General features: G+C 28.3%; 1 protein-coding gene across 1 annotated transcript in view; it reads right to left on the bottom strand.

The window, feature by feature from the left end:
* LOC129968124 (sterol O-acyltransferase 1-like) overlaps window positions 1-13,833 on the bottom strand; it is a 114,808-nt gene that overhangs the window by 95,471 nt on the left and 5,504 nt on the right. Inside the window, exon 2 of the mRNA XM_056081945.1 lies at window positions 5,543-5,634. The gene's annotated coding sequence lies outside the window, so the exon portion shown is untranslated. The remainder of the gene's footprint in view (window positions 1-5,542; window positions 5,635-13,833) is intronic.

The raw sequence follows: 13,833 nt of genomic DNA, 5'->3' as shown, positions 1-13,833 counted from the left end.
TGGGATAATTTTACAAAACAAAAACAGCTAGCATTTTTAAGGTATCAACACAATTCCTTTATTACTTAAATTTCGAAAAGGTTTGAAAATGTTCTTATAATTTAATAAAATGTCAATTAAAAGATTTTCAATGAAAAAATTTTATGTGAAATGTCAAGACTAAGACGATAAATCGGATGTTTCAAATAAATCAATTTATAAGAGATTTCAAAATCTGAGAGTCAAATTCGTTAATTTAAACCAAAATTAAAGACACTGCGGATACAACTAAAATTTCGAAGTCAATATTTGGAATAGCTCTTTACATTACAGCACTGTTTCCAGCAAAACATTTTGCGATTAAAATTTTTGCAGTGTTTTTTTATTCCATGTCTTCCTGAAAACAGCCGACCTGTTTCAAGACTTTCGTTATTTTTTTTTAATAGCTTACAATTATTTCACTGCTTTTAAAAGAATTTAATATAAAGGAGAATGACTTTGTAAATTCGTCGACTAGAAAAATGTTATCAAATAAAAAGTTTTTAATTTTTGCTTAACAATTACTAATTATATTGATATAGTAACAATTATTAAATTGCTACTTTCCGATTTAAACATGCTTGTTTATTATAGAGTTATTAGAGATATATAGTTTATTACATTTTATATAAACCGGTATTATAAAATTTGTGTTTAAACCTTGAAAGTTCTCAATTTCAGTTTTTCGAAATCGTCTCCACTAAAATGTCAAAAATCGTAGCAGTAAAAATTTTAAGAATAAAAATGGAGCATTCAATTTTTGACCGATTGAAATTTTACAAAAAAAAAATAAATTCTCGGCTTCCAAAATCAAATCTAATTTTAATGAAGATTTTATAAAAATTTTAAAAAAATGTACAGCAAAATTAAATATTAACGGAAAACTTTCTAAAAAGGACTATTTTTTTAAAAGTTCTTAATCTTAATTTTCTAAATATGAAAAATATTTGAAAATATTAGTTATTGCACAATTTAGATGCAATTATTGCAAAACAAAGCAAATTTGATCCAAACTATCATCAAAAAGAAATTTTTTCCTTAAACGAGGTAACATTGTAGTTTTCACCTAATTTAAGAGCTAAATAGTTTTAAAAGCATCAAATACGTATACGCAGTCTTTTAAACCGCAACTATCTATTCCTGATGCGAAAGTATGGTAAACGTTTTGATCTTGAAACTTCGGCTAAACATACAGCCTAGCAAGTGCTTTAAATTAATGATTTTACTATCTTTGTAGATTGATACATATCACCTTGTAATTATTTTAATAAAGCCAACTTTTATGAAAAATCAATGAATATAACCGAGTGTAACTATGAATTTGACAATAATGAATACTCATTTACGAATTGAGGACTCAATTTTTCCTGCATATGCAAAGGAAAGAGACAATAACTGAATAAAATTAATATTAATTAAAAATATTGTATATAATATTTAACTCTTTTTGAAAAAAATATTGAATACGATAGGATAAACAGTTTTCATTTTGGTATTCCATTGGTCATTTTAAACATACTTAAAACAATTCAAACGGCAAAATATTTTTTCCAGCTAACATTCTGCAGCAATTCATCGTTAAATACAACTGAAAAAGTACTCTAGTGAATGGTTTATATTGATACTAGAATATATGCGTTTAAAGAAATTTTTGGATGTTTCATCTTTGCTGATGGCATAGAGCAATTAAATATCGATAAAATGTATGACTTCATTCTATTACATTTCTGATCAAATTAGCTCAATTTTCACGAAAGAGGCTAAACAAAAACTAGGAAAAACGCTTGGGATCTTGGTAAGCTCAACAGCAAAATTATTACCGACTAAAACTCTTGAACCTTCAATGATAAAATAGTTCCTTAATGGACTTTCTAGGTTATTTAAATAGAAAAAAAAAGTAAGCAGCAATTCAATCACAGCAATTAAAAAAGTCCTCAAAGAAATGACCGAAAAACAGAATTCGTACCTATTGCCGATAACCGAGTTGTTTATTGCTCGAAAGATATTTTTGAAAAATATAAATTGGGACAATTTATGATGACGCCTATGATTGTCCTGAATTCTATCTTAAAATTGTATATATATCTATTATTTGTTCCTATATTTAATAAGAATCTTGAATTGTCCTTATATTATAAAATAGTGCTCATTATCAAAAAATGACTAGGCGTAATTGTTTTTTGAAAGTTAATTTAGAAAATTCTCTTTTCAAGTTTTTCCAGTTTAATAATCACTGTAAATGAATATTAAAAAGATTTTACGCAAAATGCATCTTATTTTTAAGTAGAAACTAGTTTATTTTTATCTGATCTTTTTATTATTAACAGGAGATTCCTCGAACACTAAATTCACTCATTCATTAGTGTTTAGAAAATGTGATTTTAACGATGTCCTTTATATATGATCTTCACATATAAATTAACTTTAAAATTTAATATCTGAAACTTTTTAATATGACTCATTCCAGTGACGAATTTAACCTTTTGTGTCCCTAAGCATGGGCGTTCTAACTCAGTAAATTACCTTTACCTCATATTTTTAGCTTAGAATATTAATGCTTTATTTTAGGTTACATTTTTATTTTAGCAGCTTTGTGAAGGTATCCTTATTTTTAATTATTTATAGTAAACCACGACTGCGCGGTCTTGACGTTTGTATTATTTAAGCGGAGGCTCAGTTTTAGTAAATTTATCCAAGATTTATGTGAACGTAAGGAAACGGATAAGAATTGACTATTTGTATTTGATACACTATCAATATATTCTAATAGTTCATGAAATTTCTTCTATCAAATTCGTAAAAAAACGTTTCTATTGATCAGCTTGCAGTCTAATGTAATAGTTTAACCTCTCGAATCAAAAAATAGAAATAAATTATTCCAAAATATACCAGTTTTAATAATGCATCATTCTTCAACCCAATATAAAAAGACCGAAACTCGATGGAAACAATGAATTCGAACCGAAATTAAACAGAATACCGAGAAATACCCGACTTCACAAAAGAAAATGTGTGTGAAATCTATGAGTGCGTCTTGGTAAAGAATATAAATGCTTAAATAGTATGAATTTGTTTTATCACCAATGACGATTAAGGGAAAAAAAATGCGCCAGATGAAAGTCAATCCGGGAATTCAACAATATAAAGAAAAATAATGAATATAATGTATTTTAGAGGACTGGGTTTGGCTTTAGTCGATGGTATTTTTTAACTAAGGGAATTAGAATCTATGAATGGCGCTTATTTATCACAGTGGCCATAGAAATGCAAAAAGCATATACCACAATTAAAGCTGTAATTCAAAATACTCACATGACGGTATAAACTGCTTTCATACAGTCTAGGAAGCTTACACAGTATGCAACTACTTACCTTCATCAATGTTCTTTTGCATGAAATTTTGTAATTATTCACTTTATGATTAAAATTCACTGTCAAATAAAAGCATATTTACAACAGGACAATTGAAAATAATTGGGACATTATAACTAGTACCGAAATTTTGCGAGACTAAAATCATACTAAGAAGCGACCAAGTTATGTAAAAAAATATGTTGCGTCATTATGTCTCCTAAAACTTTTGAAAATAAATTTGTCGAAGATTAGATTTAAATTGATTATTCTATCTTTTAAAATAACGCATAATTACAGAAAGTGCTAGAGAACAGTCTAGAATAAATATCATTTGAAACTAGTGATCTAATGACATTTTTTTAAGCATCTAATCAAAAATTTCAGAAATACAAAATTACAAAATACACTAATAAACAAAAAACCTATTGTTTTCAGTAAAATATCATCTAATAATCTTGGCTAAAATAAATATAGAAACAATAGAAAAAGTATAAAAACTATTAAATAAGCAAATATAAATTATATTTAATATTTATATGATGACGTAAAAACAATAAAACTAAGTCAAAATTAAAACAGAAGTAACAATGTTTTGAATATTTTGATGGATTATCCGCCATTTATTTCATATTCTCTGAAATTCCACTTTATCAAAATTCTTTCTGAATTTATTATTAATCCGACAATAATTTGCATTAAACAAGAGGAAAAATGTTACAAACTTTACCAGGAAACAAAATTTAAAAATATGCGTATATATTTTTGCTTATGCTTTTAATTCGTCTTTGGGTTCTAACAAAATCTGTCAATTTTTCAAAAACTATTTAACGACTGCATTCCAAAATAATGCTATTCTCCGATTCGGAGTCATATAGTTTGATACAGTCTAACAACGACTTGACTTTCATAAATAGCAGAAATGGTTTCAAGCCAAGTAATCACTAAATGCTCATAAATTGGAACCAAATATCAAATTGATTTAAAAAATTCCACAAATTATCGAATTTTAAAAATATTATGTATTTAACAGCAACAAAAATCGTACCAATCAATTTTTTTACATTCTTGAATAAGAAGTAAGCAAACCGAATTTATTGCAATTATTAGAAAGTTCATGCTCGACATTTTGGAGAATCCCCCACATTTCATACTTCTAGTCCGATGAAATCCTTTTTGAACTCGTATAACCCAAAAATACTTAAAGCCAAATGAAAAAAAAAATTCGCGTGAAGTTTGTAAATCAAGTTTATTAATTTATATCAACTTTTATTCAAAATCCGTTAACTGAAGTTTGAGGACAAAGAAACAATTATAAAATATAGCGAGTTCCATATATCGAATCTGATACATAATTGGCGCTCTTACAGTGCAGATCCGTACTCGATTTCGACTGAACCCTGTTTAATGCTTGACCGTCTTTTGTGACATTCTCACGCAATAACTCAAAAAATAATCTATATAAATTAAATTTGGTATATGACCTTGTAATTCTGTGTCAAAGTGTAGTTTCAAACGTCTAAATAAAAGCCATTTAAAATGCATACTCGGGTTTATTCATTATACGACGAATCACAAAACGCCCATAAACAAATCCTGGGAATAAAGACATTAAACACACGTGGCAGGTCTAACCTGTCCCAAGGTGTAGTATTAATGCGGTTTAAGGAAAGAAATCACCCCCACATATTACAGAATATGTGAAAATTTCAAGCACACAAGCCAATTAATCTATTGCATTCTTAATTCATTGTTAAATCATCCGATGATTATTGCAATTGGACCACATAATTATGACCGAAAATCAATTAAAAATTTTGCACGCTACATAAACAAGACAATTTTATATTTAAGAAAAGAGTACGCCATCTAAGGCCTTTTATAAGGCCATACTTCTAAATTTACAAATAACTTTCTGTCGGGATTGGACCTAAAACATGTTATCCGCCTATCTAAAGCTTTTTAGTGCAATTAGGCAACAACGATTTCAGCAGACTCTTGCGTAAGAAAATTCCCCAAAACAAAACCGATACCGCCTTCCCATTTCGGTAGATACTAGTAAATGCTTTTTTTATATAGTAACTACTTGAAATATTTTTTTTTATTAGTCAAGTGCACTTATGTATTTGGCCAATCCATCACAAAAAAAAAATGAAATTTGAATAAAACTTACATTGATGTAGAGATGAATGGATGAAATGATGAATCCACAAAATGATGTAGAGATGAATGGATGAAATAAGTCGACAAAATGATGCCACTTGTCTGAAAGAATAAGTTTTATTAATAAAAACAAATGCCAGTGACTGGGTATAAGTATTAAAAAAACATTTATAAAAATAATAAAACACATTAATAAAACTAAAGACATTTAAGAAGTGGCAGCTACTTTCAATACAATACTGAAGAAAAAATAACGAAGAAAAATGGATACAAAATGCTATGGATTAAGACATAACAGCATGCAGTGGGCATTTTTAGGCTTCTCGTTTCATAGTTTTAGACAAAAGCAAATGGTCAATTCAGTTTAACATTTTAATACTTATTTTTCCTTCACTCATTCTATGAAAATGTAATTTTATGTTTATTTTAATTATGAAAACATTTGGAAATAAACATTATTCAAGCTGATGCCCAGTTCTTTACGAATATTAGAAAAACAAATTGAGCATAATGAAGCAAATAGAAAACAGAGCAATTCTATTTGTGAAGGAATTAATAATTGTCATTTATATTCTAAAGAATTCGTAATATTTAACTAATTTAGCAACTAGGCAAATAATATCGTTTTAATAAACCCCTTCAATGACGCCTCTTATTTTCGCATCGAATTACAGAATTTTTAATTTTAAATCCATAATTAAGTTAAAGTAATGAATTTAAAATGCAAAAATCACCTAAAAATGCCGCAATATGTCAAAGTTTCTAATATTATTATAGGAATTAAAATAATTTCTGTCCCAGGTAGGATATGCCTCCTCTAATTAGCTAAATAAATTCGTACGTCAAGGAGTTAAAGCTCTCATCTCAGTCCACCGGCCTAATCCGGAATTCTACTACTAAATACATAGGATGTTGGTTGGAATCTCATTTCGAACCTGCAGTCCTCTAGTCACATACTTAAAAATCATCCATAAATTGATTAATCTATTTTTACAAAACTGTTCTATTTTCATTAAGTTTCTTTTGCAGTCCTCTTTTCTTACATTTTGCATTCACTTTAATGTAACATTTAAAACTAGAAAATTTCAGAGTGATATATTATCAAATTCCTTTACCATAAACCGTTAAAAAAAAAAAAAGAAAGTCTGGAAGTTATTTTATATTAACTTAAAACTGAAAACGAACAAAAAAATGTCAACCTATAAAAGAAATAAATTAAAGCATGACAAATAGGGTACTGGTTAGGTGCATGTCTAAGTTTTTAAAAATGATAAATTGCACGCTAACATAAAATCAAAAGTGGTAAACGGCACGTCGCACGAAAAAAAAAAAAAAAAAAAAAAAAATCAAAACTGTATATATTATGCGTTTAATGATACATCTGTAATTTTATTTTTTTACTATTACTTAAAGTATTTTTTTTTTCAAATAACAGATTTTTATTTTCAAAAATGTAAGTTATTTAAATTTGACATAGATGTAAAAAAAAAATTACAATACGTTTTATATAAAGATGCGTACTTCCATAAATACTTAAAAACTTTCCAAAAACGTCCTTCTGTTCTTTTTAAAAAATTTAATTTAAACAAAATATTGACAAAATTTAAACAAAATATTGAAAAATATAATTTTTAAAAGAATAAATTACCTAATGCAATCGCTTACAGGCGATTTTCTATTTTCGAAAAAATTTCAGTCATTTCTTTGCACAGAGGATTTGAGAATTTTTAAAAATTATTTTTCGGATTTGGCTCAAACCTCATCTCTGAATAATGTGCCTTGATCCTAGAATTATCCATATACTTATGGAAATCTGGTCTAAATTAATATACACTAATTTTTACATACTGCGACAATGCATGCTAAGACGAACAAAACACAATATCGGAGAATTTTATACTAACGTATCCATGTTACGTACGAATATGAACGCTCGCGACTTAAAAGCGAAATAAACGTCAAAAGATTTCACACTGCTCTTCAAATAACATCTGCCGTTCTGAATAAAAAAGGGAAGAACATAGCAGGCAGCCAGAAAGCTCCAGGTGCCACTCCATGAAATATGAAAGATAAAACAACTCCTAGCCAGACTGAAAAATTCAGAGTCAAGTTCAATTTTGACTTCTGTATACCGCTCCTAAGCAATATCTAGTCATAACATCTCGTATACTTACAGATAAGGGTGAATTCTGGATTGGGCAAAAGTAATGCATAAATACTCACTTTAATACATAGTTTCGCTTGTATTTTTATGACTTAATTGTCCCCTCCCTTGATTCATCTGCGCGAGGTTTGTATAAAGTAAATATAATTTCATGAAACTTCTAATCGGCAGATCCCATCGCTATTTATCTCAGGCCAACTTTTTTTTAAAACAATTTGACAGGCGCAGATGAAAAAAAAGGGTTCGATTTGCAGAAGTTTTGACTTTATTATTCATGAGATTCGAGCCAAACTTCCCGTCAAGAAATGTTACGATTAGTAGGCGTTGGAATTACTTTTGCCAATGCTGCTGCTGGAAGAGATTACAGAAAAGACTAAATAAATGAGGCAACTGCAGACTATTGTTCTAAATAATTTCAACCATTCGGTCTTTCACATTTAACATCTATTTTGGAAATCTTGAAAGTTTTTAAGAAAAAGTACAAACAGAATATTTCAGCTGATAGAAATGATTAAAAAAATTTGTCGAATTAATCGAAATATGATTTTAAAAAACGCGGCTATTTACTGAAGTATTTAATCTCAATTGCATTGGTAAATAGGCAATCATACTCTGTGTATAAAGAAAATTGAGAAAGGGAATTCATTAAACTTAATGCTTTAAACACGACATTTCAATAAATTGCTTGCTTATAATATATGCGAATAAGGGGTAATATTCAAATGTAGGACAAAAAGAAAGTTGTAATGCAATAAATGAAATCAAGTTATTGAGCTTTTATTTTTAAATTTTAATTCGAAACGAAGTAATTTTACCTATAATATTTATGAATTAATAAAATCTGCTTATACAACAAATGCCTTTATTTAATCAAATTCGTGGGGCTGTTTACATGTCTCCTTTTACTTACATGTCTACATTATACTTGACATTTCGATGCACTACTCCACTAAAACGAAGCTTTTTAGAAGTCCACTGAGAAATTACTTTCAAAAACAAATATTGCAAAAAAATTATGAATACTTTGCTCCAGAAAAAAAGTCGCGGTAAAAGTGTGCCCTTTGCTGAGCCAACAATACCATGTCGCCAATAAATATGGCGGACAAAATAAACAAATACTTCCGCGGAACAGTTACGGTTACCATTTCCCGCCATATAATTAGGACTTTTTACTGATAAGTATTTTTTCCAGACTGCCCGGTGCCTTCCACAAATCTGTAGAAGGCGCCGGGCAGAATTTTAACTAAAAAAAACATCCTACGGCTTCGCTAGCAGCGCGAGCGGGAACCTAGTAGCTTCACTAGCACATGGAACATAAGGACTGAGGATAACAGGAACAGTACATAACCAAAAGAAAAGAAAAAAACGGAGAAATAAGCAATCGGAACATTCTCCATGCAAAATTTCAATGATCCTTTTCCCAACTTCATCAACTCGTAAAAATATATTCCACTCACCCTTCATCCATTCTGCCGGTTCGATATCAAACCATTATCCATATAAAATTTCAAACAAGCATCCTTTCCGAACTTCATCAAATCTTAATTATATATATATTTCGCTCCCCTTCATCCATTCTGCAGGTTCGAAATACTGTCTTCCATCCCATTTACTTCACATCTATTCTTGCACAATTGCCATCATAAATTATGAAGGGAACCAACCGTTAGAACACCAAAAGAATAACTAGAACTGCGAAGAATTCCATTGCAGCTGTCTTTTAAAGTGAGAATACAGACGATTTCATAAAATAGGAATTCAGACGATTTTTAAAGCGCATACTGACAATTAAAAATTACAAAAGAATAAATATTTTCTGTTCGTATTCACATTAAAAAAAGAAAGAAAATAACTTTTAATTATAAGCTTAACTTTAATAAACTTTTAATTATAATAAAAAACAAAATTAAAATCGTTAATCGATATTTCTTTAATATTTTTAATTTGACATTTTTCAAAATATAGTTGTAGTTCATGTACAACTCAACCATTGCAAAAAGTAATAAAAACAGCATTAGGGTTGCTGGAAGAGCGTTCCAATGGGTTGCCATATTGGTGACAAACTCAGGGGCACACTATTCTTTACTTCATCCCATGTCGCAAAATTGGGAAAATATTAAAGTTTCGAATATCATTTCTAGTGACAACGTAAAACTCGCGTACAACATCCTTTTAAGATTCTGAATAAACAATTTTAAATACAGACGTCATTCATTTTCATATGAATCGTTTCATTAAAGATTGTTTTAAAAATCTGGTCATTTAAAGAGGTCAAGTATAAACATGCATTTGATTCATTCACATCAATAAATAGTAGAAGTTGATTCTAAAAGCCGAATAAGTTTCTAGTCATTTCCGTAACTTGGAAATCGAAATAAAAGTAAATTACTAAAACGATTATCTACTTAAGTTGTAAAATTTACATCACTATCCAATAAAATAATTTTTTTGTAAGAGACGTTGTATGCAATAGATGTTGCATTTAATGGTCGTTGGTTTATATAGTCAAGAAAAATGGTATTCTTACCCTTAATATTTTTCAATTTTGCGACCTGCAGATATTTGGCTAAAAGTGATCCCATTAAAAAAGAAAAATGAGATGTTCTTGTCATAAAATATCTGTATAAGGTAAAACAGCAAATATCAATAAATTGTCGGCATGCAAAAAATGTTACAAATTTACAAGAACATTTTATACTGTAATAGAGATGGCCTTTTCGCTTCTACAATTATTTTAGCTGTATACCGATGACATGAGTAAAGTTTGTTATGCAAATATATAGTTTATTCATCACGAATATGTTATCTTTTATGGTGGAAATTCTTAGAAACCTTTGAATTGTAATTCATATATAATTAGATGCTACATTTGCACATATATATATGCAAGCGATTGCTTTAGACATACTGATTATCTTTCATATCATTACACTTTAATTATTCATTTTTATTAACCAACAGAAAAATGATTCATCCAGCCGATTGTACTGAAATCTACAGAAATGTATTTTAAGAAATTCTAATGAATTACAAATCTTTAGTGAATAATTTCATAATGTTTCTAAATGAAACTATTTAGCCTACCTACTACTTTTTGGTACTCCATCTCACTGCAAATTTTTCAATTCAATATACTTACATAACAATCTAAACAAATATGCTTTTGCTATTCTAAAAGTGCTATAAAACTCAATTTCAATTCCATTCCAAAATACAATAAGCGGGGGGGGGACAGAAAAAGAAAATGTATAATTCACCAAGTTCAAATACATATACAGATTAATTGGTTTGTATATTTTTACACAGGCAAAAACGAAAAAAAAAATTCCTAGCATATTGAGACCTGGCAACAAATACTAAGAAATAAAATAAGTATGACTAATTGAACAATAAAACGAATAATAAACAAAATATTTTGAATTACATAAAAGAAAAAACATTACGAAAAAGAATTGAAATGTGTCGCCTGAGATCAAAATGCATTTCACAACGTCAAAATTTGATTAATTTTTTTAATAAAATTTCATATTTTTTCATTTATGATGATACGAGTATAAATATTAAATGCACTAATATATGCCGTAAGGGACTCCAATGGGAATCTTCCGAGTTCCCCCCCCCCCCTAAAAATTATTAATAGTCTGACACACAATTTTCAGGTTATTTTAATTTCGTAGGACAAATTACACAAATTTCGTACAGTTTAAAAAATAACCAAGATATCTTTAAAATGTAATTATATCCCGATTACATATATTTTTTAAAGAAACTAAACATCAAAATAGAGAAGAATTTAACTCATTTTCATATAATTATAAGATAGAAACGATAACAAAGAAATCGCATCTGAAAATAATTGATAAAAACAGCCATTCACTCATAATATTGAATGGTAATTGTTTTATTTTTCATCTGATGTACTCGGATATGAAAATTTGCGTTAAATGGAATTTAATTATTATCGTCAATACTGTGTTACAAGAGCGCTTGGCTTTAATCATAAGTATGCTCTCGAATATGAAAGTATAATGTATATCAGAAAAGGCGACAAAGTAAAACTAAACATCACGACTTCAGGATTTTTGACAACTGATAAATTAATTAACAGAAAATTATGGAACAATAATTTAATGAAAAATAAATGACAATATTTCACCTATCTTTGAAGATTCAAAGAGTGCCATTTAAAAAAATACCATATTTATTTCTTTTTTCTAAAAAATATTGAGAAATTTTAAAAGAGCTTAACACGATTTTTAGTACAGTAATTGTATATAATCACAAATGATCAGCATATCATGTCAAGTATAAAGTATTTCAAATTAAATATCTAATGGCGTGCATATAAATACAATAAAATAAATGCATCAATAAAACTGATGATTTTCCTCTCTAACGATAAATATTTTATTTCAAATTCCGATTATTTCCAATAATTATAAAATTACTACATTTAAATTAATTTTGTTACATTTAATTTTTAATAATAAAAGTAGTCAAACATGGGTTTTAACATAATAAGCTTAATGTCTTTCTTTGAAAGACGTACAGTCGTTCTTTACTGTCCATGCAAGAATAATTTCTCCAATACCTATTAATTACACATTTTTAGTCTTAAATTACATCTAGCAATAAAAATTGCATTCAGTTATAAAAATTATTAAATAATCAATACATCAAACACTTCTGTATCCGATACTTATTAAAAAAATCGCAAAATTAAACAGCGTTATAGCAACCATCAAAGAACTAAGACTAGAAAAATGTTAAAACTTACCAAATACGCATGCAAGAGAACGTCAAGATGGCCGATAATCTAGAAGTTCGAAGATGCCATTTTTTTTCTTTGTCCGATATTTTAACGAAATCCACAGAAGATTAAATTAATCTTGATGTCCCTTGATTGTTTCAATTGATAATTAAAGGCATATTTCTTGCAATCCTTAGGAAATTAAAAATTCTTGAAAAGAATCGTATAGCAATTGCAAATTGAATCGGAATCTAATAAACGAATATCTGTGACACTTCTCCCACCACCACGACATAACAAAAGGATTAAAAATGCGAAAGCAAAGTGTAATGCGCAGACAATATGTTAATCAGAATTTTGACGTCACAGTTTCCAGAAACTTCTTTACAAATTCAGCAAATGGTTTTCAAGGATGATAAAACATAATGAAATCTGCATCACATATTATCCAATCGGGAACGAGTGATGTTTTCAAAGAATAATTTCTAATAACCGTCTGGTTTTTTTGCATAAATGTTTTTTTTAATCAAATTAAATGTTTATCACCTATTTGAATGTAGAACAAACTTCTGAGCTAGATTCTCGTCGGTTTGGCGAAATTTGTTTTCAAAAGCGTGGCCAAAATATCTTTCTGCATTTCATTTTATGAAGAATTTTTGTGTTTGATAAAAAATCGTTTTCAAGTTCACGATATTTTAAACTTAATTAGGAAATATAATCCGTTCTAATAATTATTAAAATTTAATAAAACACAACATTTCAGTTCAGATCAAATTCATATGTTAGACAAATAAATAAATAAAGAAAATTCGGGATTAATCGCTGAATTTTTTTGTTTTAATAACTACGCAATTGAATTTCGGGGTGGATACTAGCACAGCCCACCTCTTGGCGCTTTTTTGAATTCTTGCCAAACGAGTGGCGATAACCTTGCCAATGTGGCAAGCTAGACGGATTTCTTTATTTTTATTTTATTTTTTATTATATTTATTTCATTGTATTTATTTCTTTTATTTATTATATTTTTTATTTATTTTTATTTATTATATTTATTTTTTATTATATTTTATTTATTATTATTTCTGGCCTTCAAGTATCATTTCTTAATTGAAAAATAATAATAAATATTCAATTAGTAGTCAACTTGGTGAGATTTCAAATAAGTCGCCAACAGGTGGGCCCTTCTAGGATTTTACCGAATTTCGTATAACAAGAATTTGCTATATTTCTTATTAAAATAAGAGAGTTTATCTTTGTATCACTTAATTACTAATCATCTTTCAACTTTACATAAAATTCATTAAATTTTCAGATGTGAATAAATATATATATCAGACCGATTGAACCTAATTTAATATTTTAACCTTGCATCGTAATTTGCGATTGC

This window comes from Argiope bruennichi, chromosome 5 (genome assembly GCF_947563725.1).
Source record: "Argiope bruennichi chromosome 5, qqArgBrue1.1, whole genome shotgun sequence".
Taxonomy (NCBI): Eukaryota; Metazoa; Arthropoda; class Arachnida; order Araneae; family Araneidae; genus Argiope; species Argiope bruennichi.
The sequence above is the reverse complement of the archived record's forward strand: the minus strand, read 5'-3'. Positions and strand labels throughout refer to the sequence as shown.